At 31.7% G+C, this 15,627-nt stretch overlaps 1 long non-coding RNA gene across 1 annotated transcript; it reads left to right on the forward strand.

The window, feature by feature from the left end:
* The first annotated feature begins 4,374 nt into the window (after window positions 1-4,374).
* LOC123902318 lies at window positions 4,375-6,245 on the forward strand. The gene is made up of 2 exons (XR_006807549.1): window positions 4,375-4,661; window positions 6,011-6,245. It is a non-coding gene; the product is annotated as an uncharacterized LOC123902318 (long non-coding RNA).
* The last annotated feature ends 9,382 nt before the right edge of the window (window positions 6,246-15,627 follow it).

Raw genomic sequence — 15,627 nt, forward strand, 5'->3', positions numbered from 1 at the left:
ATTTTGGAGTGACAGTACAGGGTGTTGTTTGGCATATATTTTGGTTTTGCTTCTGGAAGTCTAATGTTGGTGTCACATTTTCTGGTTTGGCTTCATCATTTTTGAAGAAACGTCCTTTTCCGATATGTTGGTGTCACTGTCACATACTCTTGTGCAGCGTTGCCTAAGTGCCTGACCATGAGTTTTAGTTCTCTTCCTGATTTTATTCGTCAACTCTTTATTCTGAAGTAACATCAATCTTGTATCTGTGTTCTTAGTTTTTCATTAGGTGAAAATAAAAAACTTGTGTTCATTCTATTTTCAAGGTGAATTTAGCATTTAACCTTTAATTCCTAAATCAGATATAAGTGCACTCTTGAACTATAAGGAGTATCATGCCTAGCTCTTTTATCTTCTTTTTATGAATTTTTGCATACCAATTGGATATGGAAGGTCCAAAATTTTGCTGAAAAAAGTAAAATTCGCAGAACTGAGAGAATAATGTACTACTGTATTCTTGATGACAATGTGCAGCCAATACAACATGCTTACTGCATTTGTTTTGCAATTCTGGGATTTTTTTTTCTTCATCATTTGAGGGGTGTTAATTATGAGCCTAATTACCCCAAATCTGACTCCAAGATGGATAATTTGTTCCTTGATTCTTGTAAGGAATGAGATGTCTTGATAATCCTTAAGGAAACTGAAATATGAACCCTTCATTAATATTGCAAAAGCTTGTTGCAAGAGTATATTTATATTTATGGAAGATATTGTTTTTGTTCTTTGATGATCCCAAATACAATGTTGCAAATGCAAAATGTGCCAGCTTTCTGAAAACTTTTTGTAGAAATACAATTCTTACCACACCGCAATTTGGTATTCATGGTATAAATTCAGACCAAGATGATTAATTGTCACCTGGATGACCCTTAAGTCACATTAAGCGAATTTTGAAATGGTATCTTTGAGTTATTGATGACCATGGAACTAGATTTTATTGCTATGTGAATTCTTTGTTCATAATGCATTATTGAGATGGATGGTATGTTTGAGTCATTGAATGTGCACAAAATCACTTATGTATTCATTTGCAATGGTAGTGTTGTTTGCGTAATGATGTCGGCTTATTTGGTTTCTTGTATTTCTGCTCTTGTTTGAATTTAAAATATTATATGATTTTGTATTTACCTTTTCCTTGTGTGTCGAGAAGGGGAAAGTACATAAAATCAATTTACTACTGTACTGCTAAGGTAAAAGTAGTTCTATGCCCCTTTCCTTTTGTTCAAATTGTGAAAGCAAAGAGATATGATTCTCTATAAGGTAAAAATAGTAATCATTTTCAGGACAAGCCATGGAACCATTTCAAAAGTTAATTTCAAGGAAATTCAAGATTGAAAATTTAAAGTTGTATGGTAACCTTACTTGTTCATATTAGTCAAAATCTGTCATTGAGACCCATCAAGATTAACAGTTTATAAGTTTTTATTAAATACTGTTAATTTTGATGAATCTTAATGGCATGTCATATGATTTTCAATTTCTTTAAAATTTGACATGGATGATCTATATGATACAAACTTTCAATCAAACGGTAAATTTTGTAAAATCCATGTTTGTTATAACGATATTGTTAACTTGCATCATGAAAGACATGATGCACTTGTTCATATTAGTCAAAGCCTATATGTATACCCGAACTGATGCTTCGTTTATAATTTTCAGAGATAATTGGAGTTCTTGATGAAGTTGTCAAAACCTGAAATATTTACTTCTGAAATTTTAACTTTATATAGTGGCCACATGGTTGATGTTACTCCGTGTGAAGATTTTTCTGTTTAGGTGATGAACTAAATTTTTGACAGTAAAGAGAAGTGTCTAATTGTCTTAATTCTAATGCATACTCAATGCAAATCAGGAGGTGCAATGTTCTTTCCCAACAATTCTGTCATGTACTCATGTTCATTCCACACAATGGGAAGCCAAATTTTTGTAACAATTGGTCAAGTTCAAAGCTTTTCATCAATTTGCAACATCCAATCCTTGACAAGTTTAAGTCTGCGGAAAATGACTACATAATCTCATTTTCATCAATTTATTTTTTACGTTGTTGCAACTGTATGTCCTATTAACAAACTACCCATATTTTGATTAGATTCAAAGACAATGGAAAAACTCAATATACTACTTAATACTTTAGTCAGACTTCAACTTCTTCCCAAGTATCTAACAATGACATGTTTTCAAAATATGGGCCTGGTCAAATCAATTTCTCAAATAAAACTGTTTCAAAAGGTTCGTCTTTTTCTACATTTCTACTTATTTCATAAGATCATTACGTTCACATTACTTTTATTTAGTTTATTTTTCCTTTTTTTTTTCAAAGAACTCATAACTACATTGTTGAATATGTTGTTGTGTTGTTGGAGATTGTTTGAAGTCCCACATTGCTTAGGTTCCCGGGATGTGAAGTGTATAAATATGTGAGGGCAACCTCACCCTTTGAGCTAGCTTTTGGGATGAGATCCAAGCATATTTTAACATGGTATCAGAGCCGGGTTGAGGACTGTAATGTGGGCATTTGACCCAGGACCACGCTAGGCGTGAGGGTGGGTGTTGAATATGTTGTTGTGTTGTTGGAGATTGTTTGAAGTCTCACATTGCTTAGGTTCCCGGTATGTGAAGTGTATAAATATGTGAGGGCAACCTCACCCTTTGAGCTAGCTTTTGGGATGAGATCCAAGCATATTTTAACATACATTACTATTGGAACTACCAAAAAGTTCAATCCTAATAAATTTGGTCTCTTGGTCTGCAAAACGACAACCAACCTTATCATGTTCTAGTGTTGAAGCAGAGTATCATGGAGTTTGCTAATGCTGTTGTTGAATCATGTTAGCTTCGAAACTTATAGTTAGAACTCCAGTGTCCAGTCACAAAAGCTACTCTAGTCTATTGTGACAACGCTAATGTAATGTTGTTTACTTGTCAGGTGATCTTATTCAACATCAACGCACGAAATATATCGGAGATAGTCTCAACATTTGTCAACTTCAATTTCGATGTATTAAAATATAAAAATATTCATTGTATCAGTTATTAGCAGTATATATTAGTAAGGCATTCATGTATATTGATTAAAAAATCATCTTGATGAGTCAACCATGAATTAATGAATTAATTAAGGGGCACAATTCTATTCTATTAATTATTTTCGATGGTATTTCCATTCTCATTAAGGTTAAATGGTTCTTATTTTCTAAAAAAATTCCTATATCTTTTTTTTGAATATGAACAAAATTTGATGCATTTTCTAATCAAAGTATATTTCAGTGTGTTCTCATTGATGATCAAAGGTGTAAGAAAAAAATTAAAATTTTCTCATTCTCGCATTTTTTTTTTTTATAAATAAAATAGTAGATACATAAAATGATGGACACCTTTTATCGTCTAAATAATATTTATGATTTTTTTAAATCAACGAAGTGTGGTATTTACAAAATATTTTTTGAAAACGTCACACAAGATATGATTATATGGCTAATGCTACGGTAAGTGGTCCACCGTGGACAAGTGATCTACCGAATATAAATTTTATAAAATTCACTATTGGATTGAAAGTTTATATCGTATAGATCATCCATAATTATTTTTTTTTAAAATCATTTGCTGTATTATTGAGACTCATCAACATTTATGTTATTTAATAAACCGTTAATCTTGACGCGTCTCAATAACATATCAAATGATTTTCAATTTTTCTAAATTTTTCTATGGATGATCTATATGATCTAAACTTTCAACTCAACGATAAATTTTGTAAAATTTGTATTTGTTATAATGTTATTTGTAACTGGTCTACCATGAACCACTTGATGAAGTGGTCCATATTAGAATTTACAATGATTACATTAGTAAAAAAAATGTTTAGGATATACCATAACATGTCCTTTCAGGGGCTTCAAATAGTTAGGTTGTGTTGTATATTTTTAAAATATTTGTTGAGAATATTGAATATTGATTAATTGCAAAAAATAAAACAAGACAGTCACTATGTGGTTGAATCATTTGCGTGAAATGATGTGTATTAGCGCCGCAAATTTTGCGGGTTTGAATATCTTACTTTATTTATTTTCTTAAGCTAAATTGCAGTTTTGGTTCTCACGTTTTCTAATTGTGTGATTTTGGTTCCGTAGTTTCAAATGAACGATTTTAGTCCTCATGTTTGCCATATTTTGCATTTCTTGGTCCCTCTTAACTATTTTGACCAAAAACTGCTGACTTGAAATTTTTTTAACACATGTCTTGATTATATTGGACAATTTAATTTTTATTTTATTTTTTAAAAAGAAAATTTAAAGGAAGGTCATGTGAGTCTTGATCGATGACTAAAAACCATGGTTGTCTTCTCCACTTATTCTCATTCTATATTAGATTCTTGTTCTTCCAATCTCAAATTCGAAATTTTAAACCTTTGCTTCCTCCATCTTTGTGTATCACAACGCTACCATGTTACTCTCATATCCCCAAATCAATTTTCTTCTTCGTTTCAGATATGTTGTTGTCGAACTGGTTGAAGGTTTGTAGTAAGAAAGTCGAACTGGTTTTTAATAGCTCATGTGTGGTACGATGAAGAGGCTATTGAGAGGGACAAGAAAATCATACTCCCTCCGTCCCAAAATGTAAGAGCTCGTTTGACTAAATGACACTATTCACTTATCTTGTTTTGACCATATTTTTTTAATAATATATAGATATAAATATTAGCATATAAGATTTTGTTTGATTTGTTTTGATGAGTATTTTCAAAATATCAAGTTTTTATAATTTTTACTAATAAACAATTAAAGATATTAATAATCAAAATTGTGCACTAATCAAACTAGTTGTTATATTTTCGGACGGAGGGAGTAACTGCATTGTTGTACTAAATTTGTTGTTTGTTATTGTATTTAGGAGTTAAAAAGCTATTGTCTGATGTACCAGCATGATTGCCATGTATGGCTTGTAGCCTTGTACTACCACTTGCGCATCAGTTCATTATACTATAGATTCCTTCATTGCCTATGCTTCAATAATAGAATAAGCTCGACTAAACCAATGTGTTGCTGCTCGTATAAACTGTCCCACCTAAATCTCTTACTAATTGACAGAATATCATTGTTGATATTTCTAACTTTGAAGCTTTAGAGAAGACAACCATGATTTTTTGTTAATGATATTTCTTTTTTGTCATGATAAAAATATAGATTGTCCAATATAATTAAGATAAGTGTTTAAAAAATTTCATGTCAGCAGTTTTTGGTCAAAATAGTCAAGAGGGACCAAAATTGCAAAATGGGGCAAACGTGGGGCTAAAATCGCTCTTTTGAAACTAGAAAGTCCAAAATCGCACAATTAGGAAACGTGGAGGACTAAAATTGCAATTTAACCTTGTTTTCATTTAGAGCCCAACTTTAAATATGTTTGAGACAAATAAAGATTTTAAAAAATAGTTTATGAATAGTAATTTTTTTATAGAAAATACTTTGGTTAATTAATTTTTTTTGGCACGTATTTTTTTTTTACTATACATACTTTGATTAATTATCGAAACTGATATTTTAAATTGAATATAATATAATTACTTGTTACTATACAAGACCCCCAATATTTACTTTTACTATTTTTAAAAATTTTACGAAAGTCATTAGGTTTAATTTAGCGGTGAGAAATTTAGATAGTATGCATGATGTCATAGGTTTGATCCACATTGCCAATATTGTAAATAAAAAAAATTACAAATATGTTTTTAGAATATTTTTGAAAGTTTTATAATTATAATTTTGTAAATGTTTTAATATAAAGAAATTATATTATTTTTTTGTTAAAAAAAAAAAAACCGTGACTTACACAACACAACACTACGAAACGACCTAGCCGTCTTTCTCTTTTCCTATTTGTATCTCTGATTCTAACATTATCATCTCTTCATTAATTTTTTTTATTGACCGTAAAAAATGTATATAAATTCTGAGGCTCCCACATGTAGGATCAAAGCAACAATAAGACCTTTCACATTCCATGGAGGAAGATGTTGAAGAAATGGGAAAATATAGCAAACTATGGTAGCAACAACAAGTGCGAAGAATCAACAAATTGTCCCTGTTTCAAAAAAAAATAAAAAAATTCATACATATATATGACCAAATCATTTTCAGCTAGCATAATAAATACTTTGTTAATTGTAAAATGTTTAATTAATTACCAGTTCGATTCTTTGTCAATCTGCTTGAAATGAACACCTTGTGGACGAATCCTTCAATTTCTAGCAAGAAAAAGCATGTTACTATAAGAAACTCCACAACACGTGCAATATACCTATGAGACCACATAGTATGAGCAAATGAAGACACCACCAGCTGAGGTTTGAGTTTGAGTGCTTCTCTTCATAAAACATTTCATACAACACTTTTCCCACTATTGGCCCATATAATACATACTACAAAACTTAAGGTTCCGCTAACATGTGCCCTGAGGGCACATTTTAAGGTTCATTTAATTAACTGATATCTCATTTAATTTACTTCAAAAATAGTAATAATCATCTTTATTAATTTAAAGACATGGTTCACTATATTTATTATCCATCTTAAAAAATGCATAGACAAAAATATGATACTTGCCAAATATGGATGACGTGCTTGGTAAAAAAAAAATCTACAAAACTTTTTTTTTTGTCAAACCTTTTTTTTAAGTTGAAAAAATAATTAAATTATAGTAAGTATTATAAAATTCTAAAACATATTAGCAATTCAAAAGCTAAAATAGTACTAACAATCATTACCATTACAACATAATACTATAATACTCGATCTTGTTCACCGGAAAAGAAAAAAAAACAAAAAACACAAGTTAGCATAAATGAAGTATTATCAGGAGTACTATAAGCTTGATTGTTAACAAACCAAAAAAATTGGATGCATATAATTGTGGTCATATTACCAAGAACGTGATCATAAATCAAATTTGGCAGCATATTATATTTTATCTTTCCAATTCTTTTAAGGGCCCGTTTGGTGCGCAGGATAGCATAGTGACAGGATAAGATATAAAACAGGATAAGGATAGGATAGGATAACAGCAGGATAACAGTTATACTCAGTTATCATATCATGTGTTTGGTGCACACAGGATAACAAACATGATAACTATTATATTTTGTTTTTAATACATATTTGCTCATAATAATATGATAAGATATATAACATATTTAATTGACAAAATTACTCTTGTAAAACAATTGTTATTTTTTTAAAATTATTTTGTAATACTTTGAATTTTATAAATAAAAAATATAAATAAGTAATCAAATAACTTTATATAATTTCAAATAAAAATCATGAGAAAATAATCAAGTTTAATTTTTTATATGAATCATGATCAAATAAATAACTCAATAATATATACATGTTAGATAAGCCAAATAAAGATATGATATATCTCATACATAAATAATAAAACTACTATTGCAAAAGAATTATATTTAATTTTTTATAAAATTTAAATTAATATCCCTATTTGTCAATTTTTTAATAATCATTTTACTTTAAAATATTGTAATTTTAGTAAAATTTTGATTTTTTTAGAATATATAAATTACAAAATTACCCCTGTGAGAAAATCACATATATATTTAAAAATCAATTATTTTATTATTTATATTTTATTAATTTTATTTTATGTATTTTAAAATATATTTTATAAAATAAATCAGTATTTTTTTTTTCTTATTCTATCCTGCTGGTAACCCAGCTCAAATTCAGGATAAGAATTATAACTAGAGAGATAGGATAGGATAAGCTTCAGGATTAACTTATCATATCCTTCTGTATCACCAAACACTGGATTGCGGCAGGATATGATACAGTTATCCTATCCTGTCTCTTATCCTGTGCACCAAACGGACCCTAAATGGGTAATAAATATAGTGACAATATATTTTAATTAATAAAGTTGATTATTACTATTTTTGAAGTAAATTAAGTGAGATATTAGTTAATTAAATGCACCTTAAAATGTGCCCTTAGGGCACATGTTAGCATTTGCCAACTTAAAATTATGTTAGTAACGCAAATTAATTTATTTGTGTTCACTCCATTAAAGCAAAAATATATACATTAGAATTTCAATGCATCGTCAAGTCAAGTGTAAACCTAAACCATATATAGAATATAAATGCATTGTCAAGTGTCAACTTCAGAAATTAAGTATTAGTTTATTTTATGTCATTTTACATTTTTACCCTTTAAGGTTATATTTAAAGACATTGTGGCTCGCTTTGAGAATTAATCAATCAATGAATGAACAATTATTTTCTTCTCTCAAAACTCTCTCATTTATGTTTGCATAATCTCATTTGTACCGAATTCTATTCAATTCGTTAGAATTCTTAATTTGAGACTTAATTCTATCGGTTTCGCCCCTAGAATCTATTTTATCGGTTACAATTGGTATCAGAGCCTTCGATTCAGCGCTAATGGGTGCAAAATACAAATTGGTGAAAATTTGTAGTGTCGAGGAAGCTGAAGAAAAGATGGAAATGGGTATATGTTTCATATGTGATAAACCTTTTAGTTTGGAACATCAATTGATGCATCATAAAAATATTCAAATTACAATGAAGGATAAAGATGAAGATAAGGAGGTTGCAGACAACAACGCAGAAAAATTGAAGGTTGATAGAATTTTTCCAACAAATCTAAACCATGTTTCTACCAACAAATCCCCAGTTCCAACGCCTCAAACCCCGATTTGGACTCCCGTTGCAATATCACCAACAGTAGAACACGAAGAGGGTAATCAAATGCAGCTTGACAATCACACCCTAGCCTCAACCACAGTTTCGCAAAAATCTCAACCCCTCGTCGATTCTGCTCCTTTTCTCTCCTATTCGCCATTCGATGACAATGCAGAGAAATCGCAGGGTCAAGAAAAAATCGTCACAGATCCCGTATTGCAAAATTCCTGCCAACTGTTTGATGAAAAGCCACAGTGGCACAACTCTGAATCTTCATAATGGCTATCTACTCTTCCACTACCGGAACAACCAAAGACCAACCATCGAGATTCGACGACGCGGGAAAGTCCATTGCAGTTGTCGGCAAGCCTCGCACCAACATGTATGATGCAACTATCATGGTTTTGGGTAAAGGAGTTGAGAATTGCAGACCCAATATTGGATTGGGAAAAGATGAAACGTACCATGTCTGATGGGTTGCTTCTCAGGACACCAAAGAACAACAATTCAAGTGTCACAATGAGAACATTACTTCTAGATTCATCATGGAAAACATATTTGTTTGATAAAGAAATGCTTCTGGCAAGAATATCGTTCATACAGTGCAGCAATACGACCCTGACACCACCGCCAAAAACACCATATCAGTATTTTCGGAGGAAGAAAGTGTTATTTCAGGTTTTTCACTACCATTTTCTTGTTAAAGGTTGTGATTCTAGTTGTGTTTGGATGTATTATGATGAAATGGAAAAATGGCTTTTAAGAGGAATGTGGATTTATATAATGAATGGTACAAATTTGTTTATATATTGTGCTTACCATGATCCACTTGAAGACCATGATTATCCCCTCCGGCTGTTTGATCAAATGTCAAAGTGCCTTATGGTTTCTTGGGATGCCATTTTTAGTAGGTCCATACATTATGAGTTTGACAATATTTCTCCTTATTTAACAAAAGGTTTTCAAAGGGTGAATATTAAGCTTGTTAAGTGCACATTTACCAACATGTTGCATTGTGGTGCTCTTTGAAGTTTTTTGTCTATGGAAGACATATTAATAATGTTGTTATCATAAGAAGACTTTTGGTTAGAATTTATGTGGTTAGAATTCTTGCTACTAAGTGTTTTGATCATATTTGTGTTCTTGTTCCTTATGAGGAATTTGAAGAAGTAGAGCATGCATTTCACATTCACCATACACCTAATTATATGATGGTCAATATTGTGAACATGGATTGGCTTGAAAATGCTTTGACAGTGTTTAGAGACATGTGCTGCTGGGATTCTTTTTCCCCAACAGAAGCATCAGGTGAAAGCATAGCATTATTAGAGATTTACAATTCATATGACCATGAAACTGAAGAAAGTCAACTTCTGGCCAATTATCATGATGCAATTCTCAAACTACTCATTGCTATAAGTGATACTCACAAGCCATTTGTAGATTTCTTGCATTCAAGTTGGTCGCTAAAGTGTTGTTTACAAGAGTTGGCTGAGATAAATGAAATGAATGGTAGTGTTGATTCTTCGAATGAATTTAAAATTCTTCTGCACCAGTCCCAAGTGTTGGCACATGAACTACATCTTGTTAACACTTGGATATGCTTGAGTGATTGTAGATGTGTTTTGGAAAATATTCACCGCTACTTTTATGACATTGCAATGGGCAGAAGATTCAATTTTATTTCTCTAATTGGTGGTAATGCAATTGCCTTGTTATGTTTATACATAATGCAATCCAACCTTGGGCATCCAAAACTAATCCTGGAGCTTTTGACGGAGGCAGTTTGTGTCGAACAACAACAACAATGGTTTGTTCCTTTGAATGGTCCTTTGTGGAGAGGAATTGTTGTTGGGTTCCCTTCATTCCAAAAATGTCTTGATATTACTAGGGAAAATGATTTCTCTGTTCCAGAATTCCAATTGTTAACTCATGTTGTCTTTGGCTCCAATATTTGGATAGGGAGCACTATTTTTCTTCTTTCTTTTGGATTTCAAGCGAGGAATATTAATATTGTTTCTACGGTATCCAAATATATCGGTCTAATTGTCCATGCTTCAATTGTTGGGCACAAGAGTTAATGAGGATTAATGATGGCAAGAAGAAGGAAGCACCAGGTGTTTATGTACCAATCAGGGATAGTTGTCAGTCTTGTATGGTTTGAACAACAAGCTACCTCCATGTTTCAAAGTATTGTACCTCTCTTGTTGATGCTAGTTTTCATAGCGAACATGGCGCTGATAGAGTGTGTCAAAACTTTTATGTCGCGGCTATTCTTCACAGAAAGATGATCAATTGGGGAAATGTTCGAGATGTTAAAATTCTAATTAAATGGAAAACTTTGCCTCTTAAACATGGAACTTGTGATTGATCATCCTTGAGGACAAGGATGTTTGAAGGGGAGGGTAATCAATTAATAGTTTTTTTTTTTAAATAATAGTTTATTTTATGTCATTTTACATTTTTACCCTTTAGGGTTGTATTTAAAGACATTGTGCCTCACTTTGAGAATTAATCAATCAACTAGTTGACTATCCGTGCGTTGCACGGGTTCAACAGAACGTCATATATATGTCAATCATGGACGTTATCAATCATGAATGTTGATATTAAAATACTTATTAACAAAGTTATACTACCCAATTATATGACCAAAGCCCGTGCGTTGCATGGGTTTGACGGAACGCCATATATATGTCAATCATGGACATTGCCAATCATAGATGTCGATATTAAAATACTCATTAATAAAGTTATACTACCCAAATATATGAGCAAAGCTCGTGCGTTGCACGGGTTCGACAGAACGCCATATATATATGTTAATCATGGACGTTGTCAATCATGAATGTTGATATTAAAATACTTATTAACAAAGTTATACTACCCAATTATTGAGCAAAGTGATACATTAATCAAATTTAACACGGGAATGAGTCTCATCATATTCAAAGACCAACAATGGAATGGTGATAAATAAATGAGATGGAAAGTAATACGGGAATGATATAAGTTAATCGTAAAACATAAGTTGGAATGATATAAGTTAATCATAAGTTTGCGTAAATCAAATTCAATTTGTGTGGTGAGATGGGTCATTGATTTCCAATAATTATCATTTTTCTTTTGTTTTACAAATCTAATCACCTCTTGGAAGAAAATAGTATTTAGAGAAGAAGGCGAAAATCTTAAATTGTGTAACTAAAAATGTGGAAAGATTTAGATAGAGATAATTTAGTTATCAACCGTCCCTAAAAAATAGCATTCATAATCCCTTAAAAATAGCATTCATAGAGGTACATTATTTTTTTCTCTTTATTTTTTAGGATTAAGGGTTGGCATGACCAGCTTGAAATTTGTTTAAAGTCAATTGATTTCTATGAAAATTAATTATACAACCTTGATCTGATAAGGGGAGAAGCACCCTGGGCTGTTTGTTAAAGCTCAAAGGCCAGGATGGCGCGGGTGCATGCTTCTGCCATAGCCGCGCGTACACTGGATCTAGTCCCTGTAACTCTAATCCGAAAACTCTCTCCTCTCTCTTCTTTCACCTTCACCAATTTTGTTGTTGTTAAGTTTCACTAAATCATGCTTAGAAAAACATATATTATTACAACATGTTCATCACATTTCTTGATAGTGCTCTCAAGTTTAAACAAAATAAACAGCATTTATAAGTATTTTAATCTCATTTTCTTCAAAATCAATCTCTTAAACAAAGTGCTTGAATCATCTACTTTTCCTTATAGTTGCATGATATTTGCTCCAACTTGATGCACCTTAAATAGACTGGTTGCTTGAGCAAGCCCTTAAACAAAGTGATTGAATCCTCTACTCTTTCTTATTTATTTTTTTTGTAAAATTTTTGTGTAAAAATTTGTGTTGTTGCGGTGGTGATGGTGATGGTGATGGTTTTGAGAAGAAAGATGAAGATTTAATGTGATGTAGGTTGTGGAAGAGATAGAAAATTGATGTGTGTGGTGTGTGTGGGTGAGAGTGAGGGTGGTGGATGAAAGATTAAGCTAGTGTGTGTATTTGATGGATTGAAATGAGTTTATATAGTGTTTGAAAGTGAAGAAGATAGATGGATGCTATGTGAAGCTTTTAAATCCAATGAAATTCTTACACTTGCAATGCAATGAGGATATGAGAAGCATAGCAAATGGTATTATGCAAAGCCATGATGGATAGTGGAGAAGAAAAATAACAAATGGTATTATGCAAAACCATTGATGGATAGTAGAGAATGAAGTAGAAGCACTACTTGTCACTTGATTAAGGTGTCATTTGGCTTGAAGAAGATATATGTAGTCAATGCATGTATGGTGGAGGTTCCAAAAGGTTCTTGAGTAATTACCAAGACACAATTGTCACATGAACATTGGACTTATTGCATCACACATGACATAAGGCACTAAGTGCAAAGATCATGGCACACTTGTCATATCACTATTGGACTATACATGATAGACCCACACATGCTTATAGGTGTCAAGAGATGGTTGGCCATGATGGATAAGGGTTTTTAAGGAGTTAGGGTTTCTAATGACATCATGTATGATGTCATCCAATTAGGGTTGCAACTTCTATCTTTTATAGTAAGTAAAGATGAATGAACAATTATCATCTTCTCTCAAAACTCTCTCATTTATGTTTGCATAATCTCATTTGTACCGAATTCTATTCAATTCGTTAAAATTCCTACTTTGAGACTTGATTCTATCGGTTTCGTCCCTAGAATCTATTTTATCGGTTACATACAATCCTTGTAAAAATCACTTAAAAAAATTAAATATTGAGACTTCAAAGTGAAAATAAAGTGAAATCAACTAAGGATCTTATGACCTAAATCTTCTTCATTCTTGCCAAGTCACAACAACCTCAATCCCGCAGTGACCTATACAACAACGCACAAACAATTAGGGACAAAAGTAGAGATCAACGAGATTTGAAACCCTAAAAAATGAGGTTGGGATATGAGAATAATCTTCTTTGGATGATTTGCACTTGCAAGAGCATTTACATAGTTAGGGTTTTGACGAACAACAGAGTTTTGTTGTATCCCTAGCGCATTTAAGCAGTTTACTGAATACACAATGAAGCAAGATGACAGCGGCGGCTAAGAGGACCCTAGAAAACTCTGAATGCACAATGAAGTGAAATGAAGGGGGAGATTAGAACGAAAATCCAATGAAGAATGAGGAGAAGACAGAAATCAAAATAGAAATTGAACTAACCTTGGAAAATATGAAATTGAAGCGGCGGTGAGGAATCTGAAACTGAAGCGGCGGTGAAAATCTGAACTAAACTTGGAAAATCGAAAGTGTCTCGTTTGTGTTTAGGTCTCGTCGCACAGAGTGTGCTTCGTCTTCGTAGAGAGAAAGTAACTGAGGGTTTCGTTTGCGCTTTGGCTTTCGCAGAGAGAGAGAGAAAATAACTGAAGTTACTCATATCACTCCCCTTTTTAGATAGTATTTAACTTAAATATAATATGTAATTGTTACTTGTTTGCTCAATTTGAGTAATTTGAATGTTAATTTTTTATCCTTATCAATTTTAATTATGTTTGTATATTGTGCATTTATATATATTTTATTTTAAATTTAATTTTTAAATAACGTATCTCGGTCGTATCGGATTGAGAATTTTGAAAATTTTCTCGTATCGCCATATCGGTGTCGTATCATATCGGTATTGTATCACGTATGGGGTTTCATAGGGAGGAACTAATTAGATTTTTTATTTTAATTATAAATATAAATATTGTATAAATTTCTTATTTTAAAGTAAAATAATTATAAAAATTGTAAAATAGAGATATTAATTTAAATTTTACAATAAATTAAATATAATTATCTTACAATGGTAGCTTTATTACTTACAATGAGACCAAAAATGTATTTAAGTCAAGATATATATCTTAAATAAATGAGGTATGTATTAAAAACATAGCTATCATGTCCTATGTGCCAAACACACAATAATATAACTGAGAATAATTATTATCATGCTTGTTATCGATTAATATTCTTATTTGTATCATTGTGTTAGTGCATGTGTTAGTATCCTATTTTGCATACTAAACAACATATTTAGATTATCTCCTTTACTCTCATCTTCATCATCTCTATCTTTCTCTTAATCCCACTTTCTCTTATTATTATTTTAAAACTTTTTATTGAAGAGAGAGATTAAAATTAAGAGAAATAAAGATAAAGGAGAGAGATGGAAATGACTGTGAAGGAGAATATTCAATCTCCTAAATAGGGATGACAAAAAAATCCAAACTCGAGAGATCCACCCGAACTCAAACCCAAGTCAACGGGCGAAACCTGATTTGACTGGGTTTGAGTTTGGGTTCGGGTGACATCCGATAATATGGGTGTGGGTTTGGTATCAGTCAAACCCACACCCGAAATCCATACACCCACCTGAATTATTTTATAATTACCTAATTACCCCCATAGTCTCCCTCAATTTCCTTGGAAGACCTTAAATTTTAGTTGTAATTTAATTTCTTGAAAGTCTATGTTGTAATTTCTTGAAAGTCTATGTTTGAATTTCTTTGGAAGACCTTAATTTTAGTGTAATTTAATTCAAAGTCTATGTTGGAATTTAATTTCTTAAATTTGTAAATTATTTTTAAATGTGCTGCGGGTTTGGGTTTGGGTGGAAAAAACCCGAACCCAATGAGTGTGGGCGTGAGTGTTATTTTACCACCGAACAACCTTTGAGTTTTGGTAATGATTTCGGGTATGAACTTGTTAAGTGTTAAACCCGCACCCATGAGCGCCCGTTGCCATCCCGACTCCAAAACATGTCTTACCCTTATTTTTATTATATAAAAAACATAAAACATTTTTCCTCCA

This window comes from Trifolium pratense, linkage group LG1 (assembly GCF_020283565.1).
Source record: "Trifolium pratense cultivar HEN17-A07 linkage group LG1, ARS_RC_1.1, whole genome shotgun sequence".
In the NCBI taxonomy this organism is placed as follows: domain Eukaryota; kingdom Viridiplantae; phylum Streptophyta; class Magnoliopsida; order Fabales; family Fabaceae; genus Trifolium; species Trifolium pratense.